Genomic DNA, 9,892 nt, shown 5'->3' on the forward strand with positions numbered 1-9,892 from the left:
TTGTACCTAAAGTATTTTCTGGAAAAATCATTAATTTTGATTTTATGAACATTTTCATGCTTAACATGCTATACATTCTAGTTATAGACAAATTTTACAATTTCAGTGACCTTATTGTGTATGAGTTAGGTTTTAAATTAGGTGACTTAGCCAAAAGAGGAAAGAATGTTTACTATGCTAGATTTTTTATGCTTTTGGCTAACCATCTTTGTCAAGAGATTGTGCTTGAGAACCCAAACAACAAATTAGCTTGTTGGGTTCAAGAGAGAAGAATCATTGCAGACTTGAACAGAGCCAACCATCACAGAGATGTGCCAATGTTCTATTTTCCTGTAATGCTGACACCTCAGGTAAGTGAGGTAAGTTCATTCATACCCTCAACCATTCCAATCTCTTCTATTTCTTTGACTTCAGGCATAGCTATGGCAACTGTGACAATGACCAAACAGTTGCCTACCAAAGCTGCCAAAACAACTGCAATTTCTAAACCCAAATTAAAGAAAACCCCCTCTGGTATCTCTCAAAAGATACCAGTTGAAAAATCTACCAAAGCCAAAGAGGGGAGTGTGAAGGAGGGTAAGATAGGTGAGGGAAGGGGTGAACATCAAAGAAACCCCAAGGATAAGGTTGGAGAGTTGAGTGAATCCCAGCCTAGCCACACTGCAGTTTCCCAACAAACTGCAGTGCTTAAAAAGGACAAAAGCTCACTTCTAGCTGCATCCTCCCAAAAGGATGTGGCTATTGAACAAAGCTCTCATCCAAGAGCACAGGCCAAAAGGGTTAGGGACACAAGCTCACCCCAAACTTACACCAGAAAGAAGAAATCCAAAACAACTGGGGATGCACAGGGCACACACTTAGTGCAAACTGGGGCTAAAGACACAGTCCCTGCACCTTCTCAAATTCAGATTGATGTGGCTCCAATAAATGTGGAGTCACAGCCAAAATCTCTCATTATAGAAGCCACTGAAACACCATACTCACCAACTAACTCACTGGAAGTGGACATGATAAACACTTCAATTTTTTATTCCCCTTCTTTAACTATGTTGGGGAAGCCAAAATCTAGTGCAAGTGAGCATCATCTTTTAGATGATTTGTTGGCTCACTTGCCAATTCTTTCAGATTCTATTGTGACATCTGTGGCTCAAATAACTTCAATCAACACAGAGTCAATAATAGTTTCTCTTCCCACCTCATTCATTTCTACTCTCTCGATGGATATTGCTCATCCGTCGAGTAGTGATTGTATCCCGACGGATAAGCTTAACAGCAGTTATCCGTCGGATAGCTTTACCACTCACCTGACGGATATCACTTATCCGTCGAGTGTCTCTGCACAACTTCAAACTTCAATAATTTCAAGTGCAGAAGATTTAGTGGTAATACAATCACTCTTAGGACTGAGAGAGTAGAGTGCATTGAGTGAGAGGCTGGGTTGCTCCCAGGCAAAAGGAGAGGAAAAGAGTGAATCTCAGCAATCCATTCATTCAGGATTGGCAAAAGTGAGTGAGAGGAGTCCCACCTTAGTAGGTGAAGGTGAGGGTGTGAGGGTGGGGAGCCAGGGTGAGACCCTGATGCAACAAAAGAGAGAATATGAGAAAAAGGCAGGTACAGGAGAAATAAGAATGGAACCAGCCATTGCTAGTGAGTCAATGATTGTGGATGATGCTGAAAAGGAAAGACAATTTCAGCAACATTACAAAGCTGTAATTGATAACATTTCCTTGGATGCTAACACTTTTACTCACCCTATTTCAGCCTATCATTTGTTGGCTGCTCAGGGCAATGTGGAGGCAGAGTAGACTTTGAATTTGGTGCACACCACAGAATCCCTTCAAAGAGATAAAGCTGCTGTGAACAGAATGCCTTCTCAAGCTGGAGAGCCATTTGAAGAATTTGGAGTAAATTCCGATGATGATGACTCTGGTTCTTTGGATGGAAGCATGAACTTAAGGGGAGCTGAAGGCCCAAGTTCTGCTTTAAGTTTACCTGAATGGGCATGGGCAAAGGAATCTACACCAGGACAATTTGAGGTGTCTTTGGTCAAACAAGTAATAGTTATTCAACAGGCCCTTCAGGAAACTTCAGATGCTGGTACCAAGGCTATTCTTCAAGCTCACCTGGACTCTCTACATCTAATGAAGATCCAGTACTTAAGACAGAATCTCATTATGGATAAATTGAAAAGGGATATAGCTGACTTGAAGACCTATAACTCTGAGAAGCTGGATTCAGTAATTCCATATGGTACCATGCAAGATCTATTACTGAGATTAAGGAGAGAATCAGATTCTGACAAGAAGATAGCCAAGCTGGAGAACAGAGTTCAAGTTATTGAGAATTCAGTGGCTCTACTTCTTCAAAATGAACATACTCAGACAAATCTTGTTATGCAACTGGCTAAAGCACAAGGCCTAACTCCTCCACTTGATGATAACAAAAAGGGGGAGAGAGAATCAAGTAAGGGGGAGAAAGGACCAACTGAGAGGGAGAAACTTCTAGTTCAAATCAGCAAAGTAATTGTACCTTCAATTACTATCTCCAAGCCACTAGTTGCAGATGGTATAGATCTTATCAATGCAGCAGCAAAAAATTTGAAAGATGCTGATAAAGGAAAGTTGACTCTGATCAACCGGAAAAAGATTGATGAGGACATACAGAAAAAGTTTGAATTAGTCAAGGAACCAGTTCAGTCAGCCATCCATCACTCTCATGTCAAGCCAATCAGTGTGAATGAGGTGAGCATGAACTATCTGGAGAAAGGACAATCTTCCTGCATCAAGACTACAAAGGCTGAGATAATTCTTAAACCAAGGGCAAACTATCCAAAGTCATCTTTGAAGAACCCTATGGATACTGTGTATGAGACACCCAAGCCTGATGAAAAGAAGCTTTTGTCAAGATCTATTGTCTTTTACAAAGATCCAGCTGATTCAGCCTCAAGAAAGAGAATTGCAAAGATATTCAGAAATGGGAAGGAAATTTGTGTGGTAGCTGGACATCCACAATTTGCTAATGCAAAGAAAGAAGAAAAAGCCAGATTGAAGTAGGAAAAGAGGCAAGCTGCTCTAGATGCAAAGAAGTCTAAACAAAAGAAAGAATAGTTTGTTATCTTGGCCAAGCTACAGGCTGTGAATTCTTCTCAACAAATTCCCTCTTAACCATCTCAAGCTACTGAATCAAAGAAGAAGATTGAAGAACAGAAGAAATCCCCAAGAAAGAAAGAACTAGCTAAAAGAACCAAAAAGAAATTGGATGTTGTTGACAAGGAATTGAAAGATCAATTTCCTAAGGAATCCACTCAAGCTAAAACTCAATCATCAAAGCCCTCTGTGGTATTTGAAGATATAAGGGCGGTGGACCCCTACAGGACATACATGGAGAGCCTATTGTGCCAAAGGATGAGCCAATAGAGTGGGACAAATTATCAATTCCTGACTTCAACTTGCCAATTCTTACTAAGCCAAGAAGGACAAAGTCAAGGGCAGTCAAGAAAGTGAAGTTGCCACCTCTCAAATCCAAGTCAGTAGTCAAAGCTCAACCCAAGGTCAACAGGAGAGACTACTTGTACTTATGTGTCATCAAAGAATTCTCAAATCTAAACCTTTATCTGGAGGAGCTGGATGAGGTAAGGGCAATTGATGCATACAAAAACCTACATGAAAGGTTGGTGTTCAAGTACAAAGGAGGAAGGAAGATTCAGTGGCCTCTTCACAGGATACTTCAAGAAAGCCAAGCTGTGTTGATTAAAGTCTATTCATCCTTCAAGAAAAACTTTGGGTTCAATGTAACTGCAAGAAGATTAGTATTGAAGAAGATTGAAGAGCTAAGGAGTGTTAGAGCCAAAGATACACTTCCCAAGACTCTTATCATCCCATACACAGGGAGAAGAGTGCATCTAAGGCCCTACTGGCTGATGGAATTCATGGATGACAAGGATGTGAGAAGATTCTTCAGATTAGAAGACCAATTGAGTATCTCTAGCAATGAGACTCTCTTGGAGATGCAAGAAATGTTAGATCTCTCAGAATCTGATGAATTAGAATTCCACAGGCAGCTCCAGAATCAAATTGAAGAAAACAACAGAAAGCTTGGAAGAAGATCCAGACCTTCAAGAAACTAGAAAAATATGCTCAGGCTAGAGGAGCGTCTTGAACTGACTGTGAGCCAAACCTTGTACATTTTGTTTAAATTGAAGCACTTTAAGTTTTATCTACTTATCGTTAAAGATATATGTTAAGGATGTTTTGTAATCATCAAGTGTCTCTTAATTTATGGCTACAATTCCAGTAGACATAAATTGGGGGAGATTGTTGTGAATATGTTATGTACTTGATGATCACTTAAACAAAATGTCTAAGTAGATTTTACTTAGTGAAATTATGTAGCACTCGACGGATAAGAGTTTTAGTCCCGACGGATAACTCATTATAGTCCCGACGGATGACTAACTTATTATCCATCGAGTGAGTAGCTTATGTAATAATAAGTTTGTAGCACAGTGATGTATGCACCTTTGTATAGAATCTGTAGTAGCATATAAGTCATGTTGACTTTAACTAGATATGCAGAATAGGTTGAGTAACTGTACATAAGCAATGTCTTGTAATTCTGTATAAGTGAAATGAAGTCAAGTGCCAAAATAGCTACCGACGGATGATCAACAAAGCCTTCGACGGATGATCAAATGACTATCAACGGATGTTTTACATAGCAGTCGATGGATGATCAATCAAGTCATCGACGGATGATCTGAAAATCGACGGATGATCATATCAAGAATTCAAACATCAGTTGAACAGTGAAAGCTGACACACAGCCGTCGAGTTGGATACAAACACACTGTGGAAGCCCATTAACTGGGTAATAGAGGACGAAAAGCAGCAAAGATCAAGACTGTTAGATTTTATATTTGTTCAGTTCTTTTGACTTTGTAATCTTGGTAATATATAAACCAAGAGAGTAGCAAATAGAAAAATAAGAGAGATAGCTGAGAAACATAAAAATAGAGAAATCTTTGTAAGCACAATCTTTAGCATTTCCTATATTCTCAACAGTTCTATTTTGTAAGCAGCTGTGAGCATTTCTGCACACAGAGTCCTCTCGATATATTATATATCTCTCTGGTGGAATTGTTTAAATCCACCAGAAAGTTTTTAAAGACTCTTGTTTTTAATTACTTATGTTTTGATTCATTCAAGTTTACATTCCGCATTGTGCTAATCAAAACATATATATTCAAAATCGAGTTGAACATTTTTATTTCAAGAAAAAGGTTCAAGAATTCCATTCAACCCCCCTTCTGTAATTCTTGCTATATTGTTAAGGGACTAACAACACTTAATTTTAATGAACAACCAACTACTGCGTACTGTGACCCCACAATACACACACACACACACCATAAGTTATAGTCTCAGAGATGAATACCAACAATAATACAAGTTATATTATCCACAATTATAAGTCATTACACCTTAAAAGGGTTTCTGAATAAATTTACATGTTCTTTTCCATTATAAAAATTCATAGATATACATAAGTGTGGTACATCAAAGTTGAAAGACTAGCCTATTGGTAGCTTCTACCTCGGCTATAGCATCAAGCTGCGGAATGTTTCCAATCTGTTCACGAATTGGGATCTTGGTCCTGTTCATCTTGCCTAGTTGTTGTTGTGTGATGAAGAAATAAAGCAAGGGTGAGCAAAACAACTCACCAAAAGAGCATGTATATAATTAACAATATATGAGCATTCTCATAGTATTTATGAAAGTCTTGGTCTAGCAAAAAAATAAACCAAGTCGATATCTTAACGCGACAAATTCACAAAATACTCAATATATATACTTTTAAAATATATAAATATAGCTTGTTCGCTAGTGCAAAGTATCTTTATTGATAACTTTCTGAAAATCTTTTATGCATAAGATAATCATTTACTAGATATAAGTTTAAAAGATGAAGTTACAAGATACTTCAATATACTTATATCTTTTTCGAATACTACTTGAACTACCACTGTTCAAAGTATAATTAGTTCATCACATTGATGAGGCTACTAGACAAAACTTGTATAGAATCAATCTTTCTATAAAAGTGCTAAGGGTAGTGTTGCAGAAATATCCAAACTGGATGATGAACTCATTACGGGAGTTTGCCGTGCCAGGAAGACCACTTACGATGATCAGTCGCAGTAGTACAACCCCCCAATTTTCTACATGTATAGGAGTACGGTCAGATTTACTTTTCGACCGAACACTGGACTCCTAGGGAATGGACCGTCTCATCGGAAATTCCGGGCCATTTGCGCCAATTAAATAAGGATGGGCCCGCGTCACTCGGCCACTCACGGCACTCCTAGTTCAGATGAAATCCATGACTCTGAAACATAAAGCTCGTCTCCTCTTCCCCAAGTAGAACCTCGTTGATACGGCTCCACCAAGAAGCCGTATCTAGTTGGAAAGGAAGACTCACCGATATTTTCCAGGCGATGCCTGTTAATGTATTAAACTCATTCCAAGAATTTACTTCCCGAGTGTTGGGTAAGTAATTAAAGGTTCTTTTATCAAAACAGCAACCTCGTTGCGAATATAAAAATACATCACGGAGCCGGATCCCTCAGATTTTTAAGTGAGTATTTAAATTCCCTTCGAAAGGAAGATCTTAAATTAAAAAACAAGTTTTGGGATCCGCTCTAACTTTTAAAAATAGTTTTGATAAAGTTTGAGAATAAATCTCGAAAAATATTTAAAGTAAGAATAATTTAATAGTATCAATCATTTCCCGAATATTTGGCGAATATCGAAATATTATTCCATAAAAAAATTAATAATATTATTTAATAAAATAAGCGGAGTCATAATTTCTCGAATGAATATTCAAAATAATATTCATTTATTAAACAATATAAGTTTCATGAGTAGAAACTCTATTCAAGTAATTGAAATAGTCTTTGATCGTAATAAAGATATTAAATGAATATTTTTAAAATAATATTCACTTATAATTTAAAACTATGGAATAAACGTTATTCGATTAATAGTTTGAAAACTATATATATAATATACTCGGGAACATCGTCTCCCGGTTTAGAAAAATGTTCAACTTTGAGTCCCCTATACTAAGGGTATATGCAACTACTGCCTACCTCTAGCATAGGTATTATTGATAAGTAGATTTTATATCTACTTGTAACGCTTCATTTCAGGCTTAAGTTGGTGTTTTGGACTCAAGTTGGTATTTTTGATGTCTTTTTGTGTTATTGCATTTCAGGCACCAGTTAAATGAAGAAAGGAGCTTTTTAAGGAAATATTCTGAAAAGAGATAAAAATTGGAATCCTAGACCATTCTCAAGTTGTAGAGAATCTCGTTAGCTTCGCGTGGACAGTTGAATCTCCTAATTTTGACGAGCAGAACTCAAGATATGGCCAAAAAAGAATTGTCAGAATTTTTCAAGAATGTCAGCGCGGCCGCGCCAGAACCAGCACGCCCGTGCCGCTGAAAACACTATTCCAGTGCGGCCGCGCCGCGCCCGGTTTCTGCCCCATAATCCTGATTTTAGTCGAAATTGAAGATTTTGAGAGTCCTGGTCATCCTGGAGCCTATATATATCAATAAATAGATGTTTTTAACAACAGGGAGGCCTGGGAGAGCAATAAGAAGACCTAGAGAGCACGAAAAGGCTACAGAGAAGAAGACTTTTGTTTTCTTTAATATAGTTGATACTTGGATGCTCGTTTTTGATTTGTCTTTGAACCCTAGTACTCTTATATTGTTTATTATCATGCTTTCATTGGAACCCATGGTGATGATGAGTTCGATTATGAACTAATCGTTATCGTGTGGTTCTAAAGGATTTACTTATGGATTTCTATAGTTAATTTATTTCAATATCTTGGTGTGTGGTGATTGATTGATATCCTAGTATTGGTTGTGCTTATTCGTCTTATGTGCGTAGCTAACATATAAGATAGTGTGTTAATCTCCATTGAAGCGAAAGTGATATAGAGGTTTAGAACTTGCCATGCTAGCATAGGTTCATGTATTTGTAGGTAATTTTAACCATCTTACTTGCCCTATGTAATGAAGATAAATAACTTGCGCATTAAACCTTTATGTTGTCAAATTCTATAGACATATAGGGTCTCAACATAATTGGTGTATATTCAGCTTTTATCTCTTTTGTGGATGTCTGGTAGTAGGGTATTCGTACAACGAAAGTTGGCGTTTACTAGTTCCGTGTTATCTGATTAGTGTCATCACCATTATATGCTAAGGTTAAGAACAATAAGGCTATTGAATGAAGTTAGAATCCCATGTTTGTTATATATATTAATTCAATCATTATTATTCTCTTAGTTATAATTGTTAGTTTAATTCTTAGTTATAAATAACCTCAATTTGTTATCATCTTAGCATTGAAGAATAACCATGCATTGTTGCTTAAGTGCATAAATTAATTAGTTAACCAAAGCCAGTCTATGTGGGAACGAATTTGATTTATATCTTATACTACTTGCGAACTCGTATACTTGCGTGTAATTTAGCGCGTGTTTAGCGACTAACAAGTTTTTGGCGCCGCTGTCAGGGACTCGGTGTTAATATTTAGTTTATGTGCTTGTCATCAGTGGTCATTAAAGTTCACTAACTCGGATTCTTTTACTTTCATGGTTTACTTGTTGTGTTTCAGGTACTCGAGTTTTTATTGTAATGGGAGAACCAGCAGCAGCAAAGAAAGCGTTGATGGATTTTTCTCAACCCAAGATCAATGACATTCAATCTAGCATTGTCAGGCCAGCTATCGCAGCTCATACCTTTGAGATCAAGCCTGACATAATTCAGATGGTACAGAATTTAATTCAGTTTGGGGGTGCTCCAACAGAAGATCCTAACATGCATATCAGGGATTTCATAGAGATCTGTGACACCTTCAGATTCAATGGTGTGTCTGAGAATGCGGTGAAACTAAGACTGTTCTCATTCTCTCTGAGGGACAAGGCTAAATTCTAGTTACACTCTCTTCCAGCTGGTTCAATTACTACTTGGGAAGATCTTGCTCAAAAGTTTCTCACTAAATTCTTTCCTATGGCGAGGACAGCTGCAATCAGGAATGCTATTACTCAATTTGCGCAGGAATCGGGAGAAACTTTATGTGAAGCTTGGGAGCGCTACAAGAAGATGCTTAGGACGTGTCCTCATCATGGCATGCCTGATTGGATGATCATCAATTATTTTTACAATGGTTTGGGAGCACAATCTAAACCCATGCTTGATGCAGCATCAGGTGGAGCATTATGGGCAAAAAGCTATGAGGAAGCTTATGAGATAATTGAACTGATGGTTATTAATGAATATCAGTATCCAACCCAGAGATGGCCACAGGGCAAGGTAGCAGGAGTTCTTGAGGTGAAAACAGTTACGGCTATCACTGCTCAACTAAAGACATTGTCTATGAAGATCGATTTTCTGGCTAACAATGGTGTTAATCAGATAACCAGTGTTTGTGAGCTGTGTGCAGGTCCGCATGTGACTGAGCAATGCGCTATATCTAGTGACTCAGCTCAATTTATGAGCAACTTTCAGAGATCGCAGTAGCTAGTTCCTGCCACTTATCATCCTGACAACTGGAATCATCTTAACGTCAGTTGGAGCAACAATCAGAATGCGATTCAATAGCCATTCCAGCAGTTTGGAAACAAGCAATTTAATTCTCCTGATTTCAGCAACAATTTGCACCAAGACAACAACTCCAACTTCAACAACAAACTCATGATGCCGGTCAATCTTCGAATGAAAAATCTGAATTGGAGGAGTTAAGGCTTATGTGCAAAAGCCAGGCTCTTATATGCCAAAGCCAGGTTGTTTCTATCAAGACTCTGGAGAACCAAAT

At 37.9% G+C, this 9,892-nt stretch overlaps 1 non-coding gene across 1 annotated transcript; it reads right to left on the bottom strand.

Moving 5' to 3' along the window:
- Nucleotides 1–9,102: 9,102 nt before the first annotated feature.
- On the bottom strand, nucleotides 9,103–9,209 carry LOC141722857 (small nucleolar RNA R71). The gene has a single exon (XR_012575856.1). It is a non-coding gene; the product is annotated as a small nucleolar RNA R71 (small nucleolar RNA).
- Between the last annotated feature and the right edge of the window lie 683 nt (nucleotides 9,210–9,892).

This window comes from Apium graveolens, chromosome 4, assembly GCF_009905375.1.
Source record: "Apium graveolens cultivar Ventura chromosome 4, ASM990537v1, whole genome shotgun sequence".
Classification (NCBI taxonomy): Eukaryota; Viridiplantae; Streptophyta; class Magnoliopsida; order Apiales; family Apiaceae; genus Apium; species Apium graveolens.